We start from the raw sequence: 20,086 nt of genomic DNA, 5'->3' as shown, positions 1-20,086 counted from the left end.
CGATTTTATTTTTCTTCTTCATTTATGGTTGAGCCAAGATATTTGAACTTTACGGTTTGAAATTCGATTCGCGCTAGAGATTTATACTCTGTGGGTTACTCCGAAAACTCGTATAGGAGGCTATTTGTTTTGGATTTATTTAATCTCTTACCGATATCCTCAAATTCCTTTCTTAAATTTTCAGTAACTTTTCCATTTCAGAATTATAATCTGCAGTAATCTATCATGTTTTACATTTTTATTTCTCAAGTACTCTGTAAATACACTCTTGAAATCTTACAGAATAACTTTTTTATTTTAATAAATATGAATAACTTTTTTTCTTCGTTTTGTTTTTCTGTTAGTAATAAAGCAAATACAGCACCCATGAGCCTATTCTTGACGTAAATATCGAATGTTCTTTATTTATTTTGTTTTAAGTTGGTAGTGTTTTCTGAAGCACTGTTTTCAAACTTTTTGGTACGATTCTACAACGTAATAATCTAACGTAACGATTTACACGGAACTGTGTAGTAGACAGCTTTTTTCGATAAAAAAAAAAACAATTATAAACTATCCGTCTAATTGCAATTTATATAAACGTTTTTATTGTAAATTAAAATTTTGTCTTTGGTTACAAAAGTTCAATTTTTTTTTACTACTATGTATTACAGAATTTTTATCAATGATCTTGCAACTAACGCTAAATATTTTAAAATTTATTTTGATTTAACCTGTAAATTTTTTGTTTTCTGCCAATAATCTATGGAAAATTTTGTGTATTTATGTTTTCTATTCTAATTCTATTCCATATGAGAATTTCAAGATCAGGAAATATATTTTCATAGAACTTAAAATATAATTTAATAATAAAAATGTTTGTTCTAGTGTAACATACTAAATATAATAATTACGCATCTTTTAGCATATGCTAAAAGATGCATATTAATTTTTTTTCATTATTTTAAACTAAGCTCATTAGTGAACAATGTACCGAAACTTTCAAGTACGTACTGACTTTAAACTTAATCGAACGTTCAAGGGTATTTTACAGTATCCGTTTCTTATTATTAAGTTTTTCTTTCACTTTCTATTTCCTAATCATTCAAAAGGTAATTAAACTTACGTATCACTCTTTGATTAATAAATATTCTTTGTTAATGGTATAAAAGTTTTCTTCTAACATTGTGTTACAATATAGTTCATTACCCATTTTTACTTGAATTTTTTTTCAATATTTCATTATTTTCTTCATATATTAATATGATATTCATTTTATAGCATATTTTATGTAGTTAAACCGTACAGATTTATACATCATTATTTTTATATTCTAAAATATTTTGTCTATTGCTGTTTTCATAGTACGAGGCATATTCATGAAGTAAGGGCCGTCGGCTTATATTTAAATTTTTATGGATATGAACGCAGTTTCACACATGCAGGGCCATCTATCGGCTATTTACGAAACCACTGCAGTAGTTTTGCTCATTAGTCATTTATTAGTAAATATTAGGTTTTCATTCGATATTTGTTTAAAAATCAAATATATGAATTGTTTTATTAACTTATTAAACTTTTTTTTTTAAATTTAACAGAAGGTAATTATTTGTATTTAAATTTTAAAACTATACAACATAATTTAAATAAAATTAAACTTCGTAGTGGAACATCATCGAGTAAAACATACCGCAGTTATTAAAAATTACGTACACCGGTCATAAGTCATTAATTAAATTGAATAACATTATTTACAGTCTATACGAAAAGTATCTATAACACTCGTATTACATCGTTTGCACTGTAGTTCACGTTATTGCATTTAACGCGTGTTGTGCAGCGTTGATTTACGGACTAATTTCGGCTGCCTCTAAATGTTATCACAAGGTGGCACACTCTGCTCTGCAGTATTAAATTCATTGAAATTGTATAAACAACTATCAATAGAATATAATCTCTCTTGTTTATGTTATACTCGCTTTGATTTATTTAATTATTATCTATAAGCCTAATTAATATCGTAAGGAACAAACTTAATTAATCATCCGTTAATTCGTGTAAATCTATTTAATCACAAATTCTGTTTGGTTAAATCAATCATTCTTAATGATACTTAAACTGGACCAATTTATTTGTGTGTTAACAAACAAAGCAAAGGTTAAACACCGATACAAGTCGAATTATATCTCTCCTGTTAGATTTGTTTCTTTTATTTTACACAATTTCATTTCTTTACTGAAATTTGCCTTTCAAATATACAAGGAAGCTGAAAAGAGTTTATTTTAGACAACTTTTAACTTAATAAGAATTAGCACACATATGAAAAAAAAGAAAAGTATTAACTATAAACTGCATAACAAGTTTTTTTTTTTTTTAAATTTCTTTCACAGTTTAGCGTTTTTCTGATTATTGTCCATTTTCTAAATAATATTTATTTTAGTTAGATGTGGTAATTAAAAATAAAAAAGATAAATTTAACTGGAGTATTTATTTATGTTGTTAATTGTAGTAATAAAATATGTATAATAATTAAAAAATTAATTTTTATAAAACTACGATGTAATTGCTGCGATGCAATTGTTCTGTGCAATAGCTCACTAGAAAGTAATTAGCCTGCATATTGTCTTATGAGATCCATCTACAACAGCATCTAATATATCTTTACAGCATTCTTTCCTCTCCACAAAAGCAATGTAATAGTTAATAATTTTTTTCTTATTTATATACATCATCATCATCATCCCCATTATTGTAATGGTTAATTGTAATAACTACGTAGACTGTTTTATTCTACTTATCAATACAAACATAGAAGTCTTAATTTTTAAAAATATAGTCTAACCATACCTAAATAAAATACTAGTAACTTATACTTTAATGTTAAGATAATTAAAAGTAAAAATTGGCTTGTAACTTGATAATCGGTTGTCAAAACAACCAAGTTTGGCGAGGACAATGAAATGAAAATAAGGCTAAATGTTTACAGAGAGAAAATGATATTAATTGAGGTAAAATGTAAGTTAATTCTTCTTAAATTTCATAATTATTTTTGAATCGCTTTATTCAATTTAGAAGAAAATATGTTAAATTAATAACATAATATTATCGTTTTTAAGAAATACGTTGGATCCACCTTAAAAGCACGAACAGAAAGTTCAGTAGTTTAAAAATTTACGGTAAATTAATTATGGTGTTTTAACTGGTATAGTCTGTTATCATGATTTCATTTAACTAAATTCATATTCTATGATCTTAGGAAACTAGTTTATTACATGTGATTTCTGCCGTTGGCATTTATCTTAACTCTTCAAGCTTAGAATCCTAGGTTACTATTTGTGCGGACAATCGAAACTCTAATTAATTCATTGTTATCACTTATAAAATATTTGGCTCATATGATTCAAAGTTGGCTCTGCCCTTTTTAACGAAATTTCAACAGTCATATTGACGACCGACAAACTTATAGTTATGGGTACTGCTATTTATTATTACGCTGCTGCTTTATCGTTAGAGATCACTACCAGTTAGCGAGAAGAACATAAAAATTTAAAATTGTCAAAATACCTTTTATTTATAGACAAAGATTACATTTTCATTATAATTTTAGTAATAGGTCCAATTACTCCAATAACAACGTTACCAGTTCCTTTTCAAAGCACGGGACTCTGGAGAGGTGTAGTCTACTTAATCAAATGGTGTGTAAGCAATGACCTTTCACGAGAAAATATTTGTTAAAAAGAAAGTTAGTTAGATTGTAAAGGGCATATCGAAATACTTATTTTAAAATTTGTCTTCTGTGGTGGTCTTTTACAGTTAAAACTATAATTATTGATCTAACTATAAAACTATAATATTAATCTATTATTTACAATAAACTTTATTTTTTCTAACATTTAAACGAAAATATATTATTGTTTTATGTATGTTGGATTAACAAAGTATTTAAAAACGTTTAATTTATCGCCTACAATTGTAATTGATGCTACACACTTAACTGTACAGTGCAACGTGGTGCAATTATACTGTTATTGAGGGAGTTATATTATTTCAAGTTTTATTTACAATCGATTTCATACATGTTGAAACTGTATGCAAATTGCATCATAATAATCACATGAAAAGGAGCTTTCCTCGAAACCCTTTAATGGAATTCATTCAAAAGTAATATACCATGCATGTAAGAAAGAACTTACATTAAGTACAAAGAATAACAATACCAATAACACAGTAAAAGGTAAAAATAAAAACAACATCAAAGAATTACAAATAACACTTGAAAGTATAAAATATGAATGAAACTCGAAGAAACAAGGAAAATATAATCAACTAGCTTTCAAATAAATACTGGAATGATGCATAACACTCAAGAGATGAAGTCCCGTATTACTAAGTAATACGAAGTATTACTAAGATCTCGCAGTTCTAACACATGGAGCCACTTCAACCGTCTAATATTCTCACTATTATCTAGAAGGTTCACAACCAGATAGTTCACAAGGTCATTCAGTCGAAGTTTGTACTTTGATGTGAATCGCTGGATTTCTTCCCGAACATACGACAACTCCAGATAGTCGTGGATCTCACTGTACCTCACAAACCATGTTGCCTCCTTTATGCCTCTCACTAATTTGCTCTGTAATCACTGAATGATCTCAGTGTTGCTGCCACGCTGTATCCCAGAATTGGATGTCCAAATCAGCTTCAGAATTTGTACAACAACAGGTTGTTAGATAACTGCGATCTACTTCCTAGTAACCAGTACAGCACTTACAATTTGATGTTCAGTTGGTTCCTTTTCTTTTCACATGAATCTTCCACGTTAGACTACGATCCTGGTGTAAACCTAGGCACCATACATTGTCAGCATTCGGGATGTAAACTCCATTCAGGTGTCACTTCTTTTAATTTCAAACGTCATATAGTCGATTTCGTTAGATTGAGTTTTATATTCCATTTAATCAGCCAGGCGTTGATTAAATGGGCCGGTACTCGAACTCGTCTGACCGGAACTCGAACCCGAAGCTTTCAGATCAAAGAATGAGACACTAACACTCAACCGTGGAGATCAGAGTGGGTTTTTGATTTAGATTTATGAATGAATGGTTCTAATTCAGCACACCTTGGAGTAAAAGGCATTTTGTTCATTTTTAATCTTCTTATTCTTTTAATCCTATTCTATGTCTTTAGTAAGATGCTTATTCTTACCTAGCTTACTAAATCAGATTCGTTAATCCGGAAATACAGTACTACAAAGATTATGTTCCTTTCATTTTGGAGTACCCCTTTGTCTTCTAAATTCCAGCCGTTGTCATCGGTTTTTGACGTGACTTACCTTTTCAGCAATAACCGAAAAAAAATTATATTAAAGTGTTTCTTGAACATACTAAGTTGTTTACTAAACTGTTACTTTTCGAATACCTTGTTTTCCCAATCTAGTACAGGATATGGTAAGGTTGGGTTCTTCGGTTTCCTGCAATTGCTTGCAAATGAAAAAACTTTAGTTTTCCTCTCACAATTTAATTTCGTTTTTTTTTAATGTTCATATTTATTTATTAAAATGTGAAATAGTTTAGTCTTAGTATCGGAAAGAAAAATTCGATCTGTTTCTATTTAGTTAGAAGAATGCAACCAGTTCGACATCCCTCAACCTAACTACTCTCTATTAATCTAAAAGTAGAGATCTTTTATATTTTAAGGTTCTTCAACGCTGAAATTAATTGCCTAATTGTAATAATTATATCTAGTTACCCCATTAAATTAAGATTTAAATTTAAATTTATTGTGAAATGTTTACCAATTAAATCAGTGATGTATTTGAAATTTTACTATGTAGTCGCATAGAAGTTATTTTTTCTTAAATATTTTAAATTTTACTAGGTATGATCTGTATTCTATTTCAAGATTGCTGGATAGGAAAATATCTATCAGGGTTCTTCTCAAAAAATGGTTGTTTAATAACTGACTGGATTGATACTATGAAAAGTACCAGGAAAGTGCATTTTAAACAAATAATAATAATAATTTATATTTTTAATTTGTTAAGCCTGTTTATCAAGTAAATAACTTTTATTCAACTGAACAATAACCAGTAATTATTATAATAATAAACTTTTAAATTAAAATACTATTAATGTAGATATTTTAATTATTTCTGTAACAAAATAATATGTTTTCTACGCATTTATTGCTTTCTATAGCGCTTAGAGCAAGTAATTTCGAGGGGAAAATAATTACATACTTCGCTCTTCATCCAAGTGATGTATAGCGTCGCTTTGGTAGCTCTTTTGACAGATCAACCAAACTTATAAGGTACTGGATTTAATTATTATTCGAGTTAATTCTGTCTGATTATCAGTTTTATTCCCCAGCACTCATAATTGAGTGAAAATCATTTTCTTTTCATTCATTTATTCAGCAAAACAAAGTTACATAAAATATAATTTTTATTTATTTTTAAAGGAAAGTAATTTCTATTTTCTGTAAATACAGGTGAACTGGTTAATTGAATACAACCCATGTTACGTGTAGAATAAAATGTAAAACTTGTTTTTAAGGCATCATCACTCCTAAATAGATTATCCATTTTTAATGAAATTAACTGGTTGAAATAACGTCTTAGTCTTAAATCAATTTTAAGGTACACAGTTTTTCAAAATATGTCGAGAAGAGCTACTTCCGCTCAGACAGAAACGGTGTTTTGTCAGTTTCCTCTGTAAATGTCATATTATTAAAACATTATCAAGAACATAAATTGGGTATGCTTATAATTTTGAGTAACGGTTTTTTATTAAATTTTTTCCCTGATTTTTTTACCTTTTAACTTTTTTTTTTTTTTTATTCGGTTGATTCTTCTGTTAAGTGGAAACACTGAGTGTAATATGACAATGTCTAATGTGTCTGTAGCGGAGACAATGAATGTGCTAAATGTTACCCATGAGAACAATAAATTATTTTGTTGCTTTATACTATTTATTCTAGTCTTTCTAGTGACAGTGACGTACGTAAAGCATCTGAGATATAAGGAGAACTAGTCAAAGTATGTTTTCCTATCTTTATACAGAGGACTGAATATATTCGGGATTTAGGTGTGCTTGGCTTGATGATGTGTAGAGTTATTTTTAGTTCACTTCTCTCCACTCTAGTAATTCTTGTCCACTTCAATCCTTTTTTTACCAAATTAGATAGGCAAGATTCGCTTTTTATTTACTAATGGCTATTTCATCTCTATCAGTGACTGGTTTCTGATGACTATACATCCGTTACGATTATCGCACCTTATGCCCACTGCTTTTTTTTCTTATGTATTTACAGGATAAACAAGGTAATTTAGGATCGGTCACTCCGACCGACATGGAATTCGGAAAGACACCATTTCTGTCTTTCACCCGGTGGGTCCTAGGATGTTTGGTTAGTTTTATTTTAAAAATTCAGCATTTATACCATTATAAGCAACAATTGATATAAAAAGTTGTATTTTCTGTAATAATAACGTTTTAAAAAGTTTTCATCGTCATCTAACAAGTTTAGCGTAAAATTTGAAAATTGGATACTTTTAAGACTGTTGTTCAATTTAATTTCGCTGTTTTTTTTTGAAGATTGGATATTTTATGAATAGTATTATATAGAGTTGGTTAAGGAATACAAACTTCAAATACGACTACTAGGCCGTCTAGTGGTTAAACTCGACATTGCAAATCAGCTGATTTCGAAGTCGAGAGTTCTAAAGTTCAAATCCTAGAAAAGGCAGTTACTTTTATACGGATTTGAGTGTTAGATCGTGGAACCGGTGTTCTCTGGTGGTTGGGTTTCATTTAACTGCACATCTCAAGAATGATCAATCTTAGACTGAACAAGATTACATTTACTTTCATACTTATTATCCTCTGAAGTAATACCTTACGGTGGTTCCGGAGGCTAAACAGAAAAGGAGAACTGCAAACACGGAGTGATTAATGTTTTCAAGTTCCTGATAAATACTATCAAATACACTTGAAATCTTTTTTTAGTACGTGGCCTCCTGTGACATTTACCTTCTGTATTGTTTCGTTTCTTTAGACTTCTGAAACCATTTAGTAATTAACTGATATAATGGATATATTCTACCCTAATATATTCTAAATTTCCTATGAACAATAAGAAGAAACTTAAATTTTGTGAGCCATAAGAAACATTTTAATTTTTTTGTACAGACAGCTAACTAGCAAAATACTTCCCGAAGTGCAAAATGGAGGATATTTAGTATTGCCAACATAAACTTGATAATCTCTCTTCACTATAACCAAAAACTTACCTTCCTAAATCCATTAAGTGGAAAATTATTATTATTTACATGTTGTAATTATTTTTCTGAAAGTCTATATCCAAAAAAATTACAATGAAATTTTAAACTGTACGGTAGAGTCTCGCAGATATCATTCCTTCCACTTAAAAAACAAAAATTTCTGTAATATAAATAAAACTGTTTTTAACAAAACGATACTGATATCAAAAAAGGTAAGACACTATATTTCTATTATCAAAATCTGTTATTAATTTAGAATTTGCTTTAAAAAAATACATATTAAATATATGTAATAGACAATAGATACACAATAATAGGTTGTAAGCAATGTTTAAGCGTTCCAAATAATAAGCAAAAAAAATAAAAAATGTTACAAAACTCATATCGGCCCGATTTTACTTATTAAACAACGAATAATCATAATAATTATTATATTTCTGTAAATGTGATGTGTATTATCGAAGATACGTGATGTAATATTGCACTTTTTACTGTGCAAGTATTGAGGTTAGGTCAAGTCAAGCGATTAGATGTTTTTCCCACCTCATACTAAGTTTTTGGTTTTCTTTGTATTTCAGCTCATTTTCATGTTCTTGTTCGTTTTGTTTCGTTCGAGTTATTTAATTATGTTTTCGTTGTGTTTAAAGTTAATTTTTATGTTTGTTGTGCTGCTGCATAACTTTTTATTTGGTGCTGTTTGATTATCTGTACTCGCTTTTATTTTGTGCTGTTTCGATGTTAATTACCGTTTTTTTGGTTAACTATCATCATTATTTGCGAGTTTAAAATTACATTTTTACTTTCAGGCTAGAACTTGTTTTTTTTGGCGACAACAGCTGTTGCATTTGTTTACCTTAATTTATTAGATTTGATGAATCACAGGATGTCTCCCGTACCTTTCGTGATGGATATTCAGTTCGGCGGGGGAGACTATCAGGAAGGCCTCTAGGGATAATCTACGCAGTACCCTAAGGAGTACAGTCATTGCATGAAGAGAGATAGATGACTCTTCACGACCTTCAAGAACCTTTTTCTGGGGTCAGGATATTGCACGGGTTGGTGCAGGTAACTTCGAATACGAAGCGTGAGATTAAAGAGGGCATGGAGACGAAGAGGGCTTGGTGGATCTAGTGAGTTCACTAAACATGGTTGCCTGGTCGGGATTACTACAAGAGTCGCTGGGAAGGGACTGTGGAGCTGCTCCATCAGTATCAGATGCTGTGACGCAAACCCCCCTAAGGACTGTGATCTGAATAACATCCTGTCACGGACGCGGCCCTGAAGACAATATTGGGAGCATTGAAGGATATTGTGGAGGGGGATTTCTCCCGCCCCTGTATTTCTACTACCGGCTGACAAGATTGGTCGATGTGTCGAAAGACTAGTTTTATATTTATTTGGTCGATTGGGGAGTGAGGTCAAGCTGGTGCAGCACAAACCTACAGTCAGGAGGCGTGATTCCCCTCCTGTACGACGCTCCACCCCCAGCAGTGACGGAGAGCGGCACAATTGCTGTCCGTGCTACCGGACAGTCGAATGCGCAGCTGGTGAAGAAAGTCAAACTGTCGATAGCGGATCAGGAACTTGGTGATATCCTGTTTTTGCGTCAGGATGCTGGATGAGAACTGTGTGTAAGAGTGTGGGGTGCCGAGAGGCTGTAGCATTAAAAACGGTTCTTCATGGCAGTGCATCTGATTTGAAGGTGGATTTAAAGACGAAGGAAGATGGGTCACATCAACGAAATTGAGAATAATGTGAGTGAGACCGAGGTTGCGGAAGCAGTGAGAGACGGTTGTGGCAGATGTAGATTTTCGGATATCCTCACTGCGCCCAGCGTTTGGAAAGACACAAAATTCGACCGTTATAACGTCTTATGGAGCGGCCAAGAAACTGATTGCAACGCGTGTGAGGATTGGCTGGGTGTACTGCAGGACCGAAATGCGTGATTCAAAAGAAAGATGCTTTCGGTGTTCGGGTTTGGGACACATTTTCTCAACCTGCAAAGGACCCGACCGCACTGAACTGTGTTTTAATTGCCGTCAGAAAGGACACTAGCGGGCCCGATGCACCAACCCGAGGTGTGCGGTTTGTGGTTTGGAGGGCCACAGGATGGACGACTGTTCTGACCGAAAATGAAGTTTCTCCAATAAAATACGAACAGAAGGAGGCGTTCACTTGATATCTGCTGGGAGGTGGCTCTCAACCGCTCTTCCGAGATAGTACTCCTCTCTGAGCAGCCTGACTCAATCACTCTGAATTCGATGTGATTATTGGACAGTGCGTCAACAGCAGCAATCGGCCTTTTGAGACCTGGAGTGTCAGTGGTATCCAGTGGCTCTGGGAATGGCTTTGTTTGGGCAAACCTCGTAGTGTTGACAGTTTTTGATGCTACTGTTCTTCAAACTCCGGCACGGAGCGGTATATATAGTTCTTAAATTATCTGTTCTTAGAGGTTTGCCGACATCGAGATGAAAATTTGGTGGTCGCAGGGGTTTTCAATGCGATGTCCGTTGAATCCGCAGGTACTGTCAATGATTTCCGTGGGCTTCATCTTCGGAGTAGAGCTGCGGCCATGGGCCTTATATGCATTAATGAGCAAGCTGCGATGTTTTCAAGAGGATCTTCGTCCTCTGTGATAGACCTATTATTTGTTTCTGGAAAGAAAGTGAACGATTATGAGTTGGCGTATCTTAGAGGAGGAATCGATGTCCGACCACCTGATCATCGAGTTCGAGACTCTCTACTCCACAAGAATCTTGAGAGCAGACAGGAAACTAGTTTCTAAACGTGAATACATTCGTTTTGGCGAAAAAATCCAGGCTCGCCTTGCCGGTACGTTGTCACCGGAAGACTTTGTGACGGTCGTGAAGGAGGATTGTACAGCATCAGGGGTGTTCGTTCGTTGTAATCCGTCTCGACACCCTTATTGGTGGAATTATGAGTTTTCTCGCTTTAGGAGAGAGGCATGGGCGGCCAGGAGGTCGTTTCAACGGGCTGCAAGACTTGGTTCTCAAGATGTTCAGATTTTGGCTCGTCAACGTTTTGTGAAGGCAAAGACAACATACAAGGTGATAATTAAGAAAGCCAAAAACAGGTGTTGGAAGGATCTCTGCGACATGGTGGACCAGGACCCGTTAGGAAAAGGTTTCCGAATAGTGAACGGGAAATTTGGGAGGAGGGCTTCGGTCCTCACGGAACACCAAATACTAGATGATGTACAAGAGTTATTCCTTACAGGTGAGGACCCGCTGCGCTGAGAGAGGAGATAGGCATCGACAACTTGTCTTTTCGACGTGGGCGAACTTTTGCTATCGGGGAAGAGGCTAAGACGATGGACGAGCCCGGGTCCTGATGGCATTCCTCCGGAAATTGTTCGCATATTGGTAGAGAAGGCTCCGGTGGATCTCCTGAACGTGATAAATGATATTTTGTGTGATTACATTCCGAGGGCATGGAAAGAGCTCCATCTGGTGTTGTTACAGAAGCCAGAGTAGCGGGCCTCCCCCACTTATCGTCCGATCTGCCTGACGAATTCTTTATGCAGACTGTTAGATAAGATGCTTGATGTTAGGCTGAAGCTGGAAATTGAGCATAATGATGGATTCTCTAAGAACCAGTATGGTTTTCGTAAGGGGAGGTCCACTCCCGATGCGGTAAAATGTGTGTGTCGGCTGGTAGTGGCGGCGGCTGCCGGCATCTGGCACACGAGAAACATACCCGTGGTTGTGATGCTTGATGTAAAGATTGCTTTCAACTCGTTGCGCTGGGGTGCCGTGTTTGAGTCCTAAGGAACAAGCAGGTGGACGGCGGTGTATGGAGAATAGTATAAAGATACATGGAAGAAAGACGTCTGCTTTACAATTCAACGGACTCGCAGCTCTCTTTTCCAATTACTGAACGTCGCTCCTGTAAGTTGGTGTCTGGGTCCCTTACAGTTGATGCAATCATATATTGTATGTTATCAGGGGCAGAGAGGTTTCGTGCGGTAACTGACTTTGTGACACGGATACTCCGGCACAAAACCAGGAAGGATGGGGCGGTGAGGGGTTCAGGATCAGCCCCCTGCGAAGCTGCCGCTCGTCTCTGCTTGCACGGATGGGCGGCAGTGATGAGGCACTGGGACTCTGTCATCTCTTCGCGAAAAAGACCGACCCGGTGTGAGTGCCCTGCACAGGGTGCTCTCACTAGACGCATTGGCGTCAATACAGATTCCCGGCTTCTGTATTGGAGTCCAGGAACGATATAGTCGGGCTTGGGTACCCTGTCCTAGGGGTTAGAGGCAGAAAATGAAAAGATCTAACCGGCGGGCTGACCTGTTTGACTAGCCGTATGGCAGACGGACGGGGAGGCCCGTATGAGCAGACAACATGCGTATCCGTATGCGTATGAGTATCCGATTTTTATAAAACGTACTGATTACTGTAGTGTGCATGCCTTTATTTCAACGTCGGGTATTAGAATTCTAAAAAAATTAAGTTTATTTCTTATTTTAAAAGTTTCTAATTTTTAATGAGAATCTTTTCTTGTTCTCATATTGAAAAAAAATGTGGAAAATATATTTCTATGACCTTAATTATTTATCGTTACGCTTACGTGTAATACTTATTAAATCGTTGAAGTTTTGGTTATCAGAAGCTATTTTTCTTCTGATATAATTAGTTTACTTCTAGTAATAGAGGAAAAATGGATGGTTTTGAAGTATATTTTTAATGGATATAGCTACTTATTTATTTAATAATTATTATTTTTTTTTTTTAGTTTCTTAAGTATCTTTCTTTAAAAGTCAATTGATTGTAAAATTAAAAATTTATAAATATAATACAATTATGTAAATATATTCAATCTAAAATAACTTATTTTTAATCTTATTCCAACTATTAAATTTTATAATTGCATCTACTTAGCCTAAAGGCAAAAATAATATTGAAGGTTATAAATCAAATAAGCAACACATTCTAAAGTGGATGAGAATAGAACAAATCATGCATGCGACAAAACCTTTACTTACAATTATATGATTACTTTTTTGTAAAAAAAATACTTTTTTCGAATCTATATTTCCATTGTTTTATTTTTAATGAGGAATATGTGATAAATCGTGTTTTAAAAAAGGGAATATACTTCTTTAAAATGAGTGGAAAATTTGATTCACTCTACAGCTAATGTATTTTCTATAATATTTTGTGTATTTTCTCTACCCAAATAATATTAATAGTTTAACTAATTTAGATAATTTAACTATATAAAAATTTCTATCATATATATTTAAATTAAAAATTTTGTTTAAAGTTGGCTTCATATTCGTTTACTTCAATAAAACTGAGAATTTAACAAAACATTATACGTTTTTTTATCAGTTATTAAATTTATATAAATCGTCACTTCCATATGAAATATCCAGTATTTAAAATATATATATATATATATATATATATACATTTTTTTTTTTAAATTTACGCTGTGAATGGAGTAATTTGTTTTCAGAGGTTATTTTTTTTTAATTTGGTTAGGTAAGGGAAAAATTATTATTTCTGTTCTACGAATTATTGTATGTTTGCTTCGTTAAACCAGAAATTACCAGATAAAGAAAGACGTTTTAAAAATAATAAATACATAAAATTTATACATATGTAGTTTAATAGAAAGAAATAAATACAAAAATATGGATAATGAAATAAATTGTACTTTATTTTTATTTTCAATGAATATTCTTTCATTTTCAGATAAAATGTTATAATTTATCTGATTTATATTAATCTTTCCTTGGTTATATTTTTCAAAAATTCTTAAAGTGCCATTTTTCTTGGAAAAACTTCGGAAAATTATAAAAATCTATTTAATCCCTAAACTATTGAACATTCCGAAATGTTATTTGCACTACACAGATATTACATTAGAAATCAGAACCTTTCAATTCTCAGAAATTTACTTTAACCACATTATATTTAAAAAAAATAAAATAGTTCTTTTCAGAACTACCTCACCAAAAATACTTTAAAACCTTATTTACTTATACTCTAGGCCTTTTCCTTTCCGTTTCCCATATTTATACTTTAACTCTCTTCTTTTAACCACAGTTTGGCCATAGATACGTTGTACTATCAAGACTGCGACGTTTTGATGTAGTAAAATTATAAATTGATCATGAACCAGAGCAAAACAAAATTCTTTCCAGAATTTCAGTCAAAAGTTTTACAAAATCCATTTTATATATTAATTTTTCAACATGCTTAGTTATCACTAAGCACGATGAATAACTGTATAATATAAATAATGTATGTTAAAACAGTTTTTTTAATCCATTACAAAAATAAAACTGAAAAGTTATAAAAAAACATCCCTTTCGGCACGCCGGGAGGTGGAGTTAAATTTCACCGGTGCAAGTAGGGGATAAAAAATATTTTCACCTTAAAGTTAAGAGAAACTTCAAATGTACTCAGTAAGACAACGGTTGCATGTAAAAAAGTTTATATGTATACACAATGTTAATATTATATGTATAATATAAATTTGGGAAATTCTTCGCTAATCATTTTCATTAAGCTTAAGAACGAAACCCACCAATAACAGAGTGAAATATTTGTTTACTTTATTTTCAGAAGTAATTTGAAAGGATCTTTACTTAATTTTCCCTAAAAAAATGTCTGATTTGTCTTATCAGAGGTTGATACAGCATCTAGTAGCACCGCAAAAGGGGTTTTCAAATAATTAACGTAAAGAAATGATGCATTACGGAAATTAACTTACCGATAAGTACGCTACCATGTAACCTTCGATAAGCAGCGTCAAAGAGAATTACCAGCTTTTCAAATAAGGGCCAATGTGTGAACTAATAAAATTTAAGTGCACTTTTGTCACATTTAATGTAAACACGCTGTCCACAAGAGACAGATTATAAATCAATAGCACGTGTTATAAACCAAGCTGTTCCTATCTCATTATATACTTTTTCTTATTATTTATTTACATTCACACTATTTAATATATTTTTGTACGATTTTACAAATTAAAATAACTAACTTAGTAACTTAAAAAAATCTCGCTTACCTATTTTAGGTGATTAATACTCGTAGTATGAGTAATTATTCAATTTCCGAATCTCCCAACATTAGTAATATCACTAAAACTGCCACATTCACTATAACAGTCATTTCCTAAATTAATAATTATCGTTCCGATATAGTAACTCAGGTTAATTCAGTTTGTAAATTCTTTTCATGAAATTCATATGAATGACGTACAGTACCTCTGATAAATGATATATAATCATATTGTATCAAGGACTCATGATACAACAACCGTTTTTATTGTAGCTTACTGTAAATGAATTTCACAATTTTTTTTCTGAAAACAAATCAATTGTTTGAAATTACTTTATTTGAAAGTACTATTTTTTAGTAAGATTTTTTTTTTCTCTATACCATTTGTTAAATTGTACTAAAACTGAAAATTAAACCGCTAAATATGCTCGGTAATGTTTCATTTGTCAGTAAATTGAACTATATGTCTTTTCAGTATATTTAAATTATTTAACTAGCGAAAAGAATTCCAGATTTTTATTATTTATTGAAGGAATTTGAAATCGATTATTGAAAATCGTGTACGATGGCATAATAATTATGATATCTTATACTTTTACTAATAGTTTACACTGAATTTGACATTGAATTCGTGTCCTTATCATCATAATCTTTATCTACGTTTAATTTCAATGACCCACCTGAATTCTGAAGTTAACACGTGTTTGTCAGACGTAGGAAACAGACGATAAGAAAGTCATTTTTAATTTTTAAATGCAGTTTTGCTAAAAGTGTTACATGCAACGTTTTTTATTTATCCACTTATCTTCCTAGTATAAATTAGGTAAGAATTCCCAGTTTCCCGTATTTCAAGATTTTCTTAAAAATTCTTTGCAGATGTAAATATATCGCAGCGTTATACTAAAAACTATTGCTCGATGTTTTAATATTTTGAATGAAAAGCGCAAGCTGTAATACTCCATTACTGATAGCGTTGAGCCTTCATATTTCTACTTATATTTTTCTACTTTTAAGGTAAAAATCAAAAATTATGTCAGATTTATTAAAATTTGTAATTATCTGGGAGTTAATATATTAATAGAAAAGTTATGTTATAAAGTTATAATGAAATGTATGTAATGTTAATTGACTAGAAAAACTAACGGCCTGAGCAATTTGTTTTTGTTATTTGTTGTTTTTTTTTGTTTTTTTTAATATTACTATTCTTACATCTAATTCACTAACTTTCAAAACCCTAATTTAAGAAAAATCACAGTAAATAAAATGTTTTAAACATGTTTAAACATTTTTAACAGATTTTTAAAACATAGTTTTTAATTACGTTCCTCGATTTCAATCTTTTAGTTACATCTTTAACGAACAAATAAAATTGTTCCATGCTCGGAAAATATATAGACAATGATCACTTAAACCAACGGAAAAATAAGTTAAATCGTTTACAGATTTAAAAATTGTAGTATATGCAATTATGAACGATAAAAAATAAGTGCAGGTATTATAGCAAATACGTCTTTCAAAACTAACCTATAAGTATTGTAGCCTGAATATTGATAGAAACACGTTAAATAACGTAATCATTATGCTTCATCGTATTTTTAGGTCATTTATAATTTCCTCTGTTTATTTTCTAAGCGTAAACATTTGAACCGCAATGAACAACAAAGTACATTTAATCTCCCTCTACTGTTACAGCTGCAATTAAAAATTATATAGTTCGTATTGTATAATGTTATTGTGTACATATAATAATCACATTTACGTTGAAAATATATGAGAATTGGGTTTTTATGAAAATACAAAATAAATAAATATTATTACAAATGGCATAAATAGTACGATGTCATTTTGTTTCTTATCATTATCTTATTTAGTAATAATTTTTCAACTGTACAAGATTACTATTTTTTTCAACTTAACTTGTATAAATACAGTACGATCCCGTTCTAACACGGCCATCCCGAGACAATTGTTATACCTGCGGAGTAGGTATATCGCTTTATTTTGGAGATAAATTGAAAAAAAACAGAAAAACAATGCCAATTGAGTGAATATTACAACACAATTAATATATATTATGAGAATATTATGAGATAAAATAAAATGTACAAAAATAAAAATGCAGTATAATTGTGCAGTAATAACATTTTTGTAGTTGGATTTCGTTTTTACATGTTTTCTTTTTTCGCAATAACGTTAAACAGTTTTTTAAGCACTTTTATGTTAAAACTCATGGTTATTTAATTGAGTTATTTAATTTTTTAATGAAGGTTTCTCACTTTTTTCTTACTCCTTAAATCTCTCACTTTTTTTGTTCTTTTTAAATGAATTTTTAACTATGGTCTAACACTCATGTTAGTCATTCTAGTGTCAGCCGTCGGAAACTTAACATGTATTTAACAGTCATACATAATTTAATTTGTAACAACATTTTATATATATGAAGCATAAGTTTGAATATTATAATAAAAATAATATGGGATATAATAAAAAAACCTTTATTTATTACGGTGAACCAGCGAATAAAATAATACTTAGAATAATTTAAACCCTACTGAGGTATTAAAACAAGGCGGCAAATTATTCGAAATTTTCGGCCCGATTTGAATTCGAAATACCGTAAAGTAATAAACAAGTACTAATTTATTAGTATACATTACTACATTAAAACAACACATCTGAATGTATATAATTGAACACTTAGATTTAAGATAGTATTTAAAAAGTAGGAAGTTATTTTTGTTTGATTTTTTTTTTACGGCTACGTGCAATTTTACAGATCTAAATATATTACAGTAATTATTTATTCTGTTCAGTTTATTATTAAATACAAATACGTAATTAAAATACGTTTCTTTATGTACCTACAAAAAAGTAGACATATTTTTTTAAATCTGAAAACAGTTATTTTTTTGGGAGACATCCATTCATTTATCCTTTACTTCTGTAGTAAAAAATAGAAATGTTAATTTTTTCTTATTGTTAAAAAAAATATTAATTATTTTATTTCGATGAATTATATAATTAGCAAGTAATCATAATTATGTAATCAAAATCCATATATAAAATAAAAAAAATTAATGACAACTGTTTATAAGTAATTCATAAACTTTAAAATAGTTGCTTTTGATAATTGTATTCAAAATAAATACGAGTACGAGTATAAATACATAAATTAAATAAAGTACAATAAACAAAAAATAAATAAATAAATGTCTTATCTGCAAATGATAAAGTAACAAACTGAAAAATAATATAAAATTTCATTTTTCTCTTATTTGTTAAAAACCTATTTTTATTTATTATTAAACGTAATACACGTTCTACTCTGTTCTATTGTACCTGGTATATCCATTTCTAACATAATTTATTTCTTTTATCCATTTATAATTGAACCATAAATATCTTGCCTTAGAGAAATTACTAAGATAAACATTAAACTCTACGTTATTTACAAAAAAAAATTGTATGAATTGTGGGATGTCCTCTTTATTCTAGTAATAAAAAATATTTTAAATCAATTTTAAAACAAACGAAATGTTTTAAAATTGATTAAACAATTTTATGCGAATAAAATAAACTAAAAAAAAAATTAATCTCATTATTAATTGGAAAAATTAATTTAATTTTGAAAGGACATGGGGTTCGTCTTATGATACTGAGTGAGGAGATTAGATATTTAAAATAAAAAAAGAAAAACTGCAGGATGTAACACAATATTAGATTTTGTTAATGTTTAATTATTTTTTTATTATACAAAAATAATGATTGTTTACTTAATATAAAAGTAAATCAGTATTTTAAACAATTTTGATTTGAAGAAAAAAATATAATAAAAAAATAAATAGACTCAATCGTGGTTCAATCCTTCTATATTATTTTTTTTTAAATGAACCGGACTAAATATTTATGTACTTTTGTTTAAAGTTATAAATATATTTAATAAAAATAATTATTTATATTAAAACTAGATAGATTTAATGTTCTTTGGTGAAGAGTATTGGACTGTTGAACTTCATTTCTTGGTGGCTGGAATTGGACCGACGAAGTTCCTTACTTAATGTTTGAACTTCTTCATGACAAAATAGGGGTTTTACTAAAAAGACAAGACTCATGAAACCGGAAGTTTTGAAAAAAAATACTAATGCAAAACTATTGTATTTGAAACAAACAATACATTGTAAAATTGTAAAATATAATTAATCAACTATTAAGAAAGTTCCTATTTACGATGATATAAGCAATTTAACTGATATAAATTATTGGTTATAAATAATTTACTAATGTCAAACCAAGATAAAATATAGTAAAAAAAGATTTTTTTTTAAATAATAAAACTTAAAGCCAGTATAACGGCACAGTGCTGTACTGTGCATCATATTGCGATTACAAAATGTTTCTTCCGGTGTACCGTACTACACGAACATGCACAAATGTTCACATACTCAACCCGACAGTGCTCGAACTATAATAAATATAGTTCCATGCAAGGTCGTCAATCCGGTGGATATGACGACCTTGCATGGGAACAATGTTCACAGACTTCAATTTAGATTCATGTCAGGTGAGTATACATATTTTTGCTCTGGTTTTGTTCAGTTTTAACGTATATTTTTTTGATTAAATTGATTAAAATATTGTATACTTATTATTTCATTATACCAGCTCGGTAAATAAATTTTGAATTAAATCGTTTAACATTATCGGCTAAGATTAATGTTTTTTTAAAATACTTTTATTTATAGTCCCATCAACAATTAGTCATTAGCGACTTATCAGTATAATGCAA

Source organism: Lycorma delicatula, chromosome 2 (assembly GCF_047948215.1).
Source record: "Lycorma delicatula isolate Av1 chromosome 2, ASM4794821v1, whole genome shotgun sequence".
NCBI classification, from domain to species: domain Eukaryota; kingdom Metazoa; phylum Arthropoda; class Insecta; order Hemiptera; family Fulgoridae; genus Lycorma; species Lycorma delicatula.
This window is presented reverse-complemented; position numbering follows the sequence as displayed.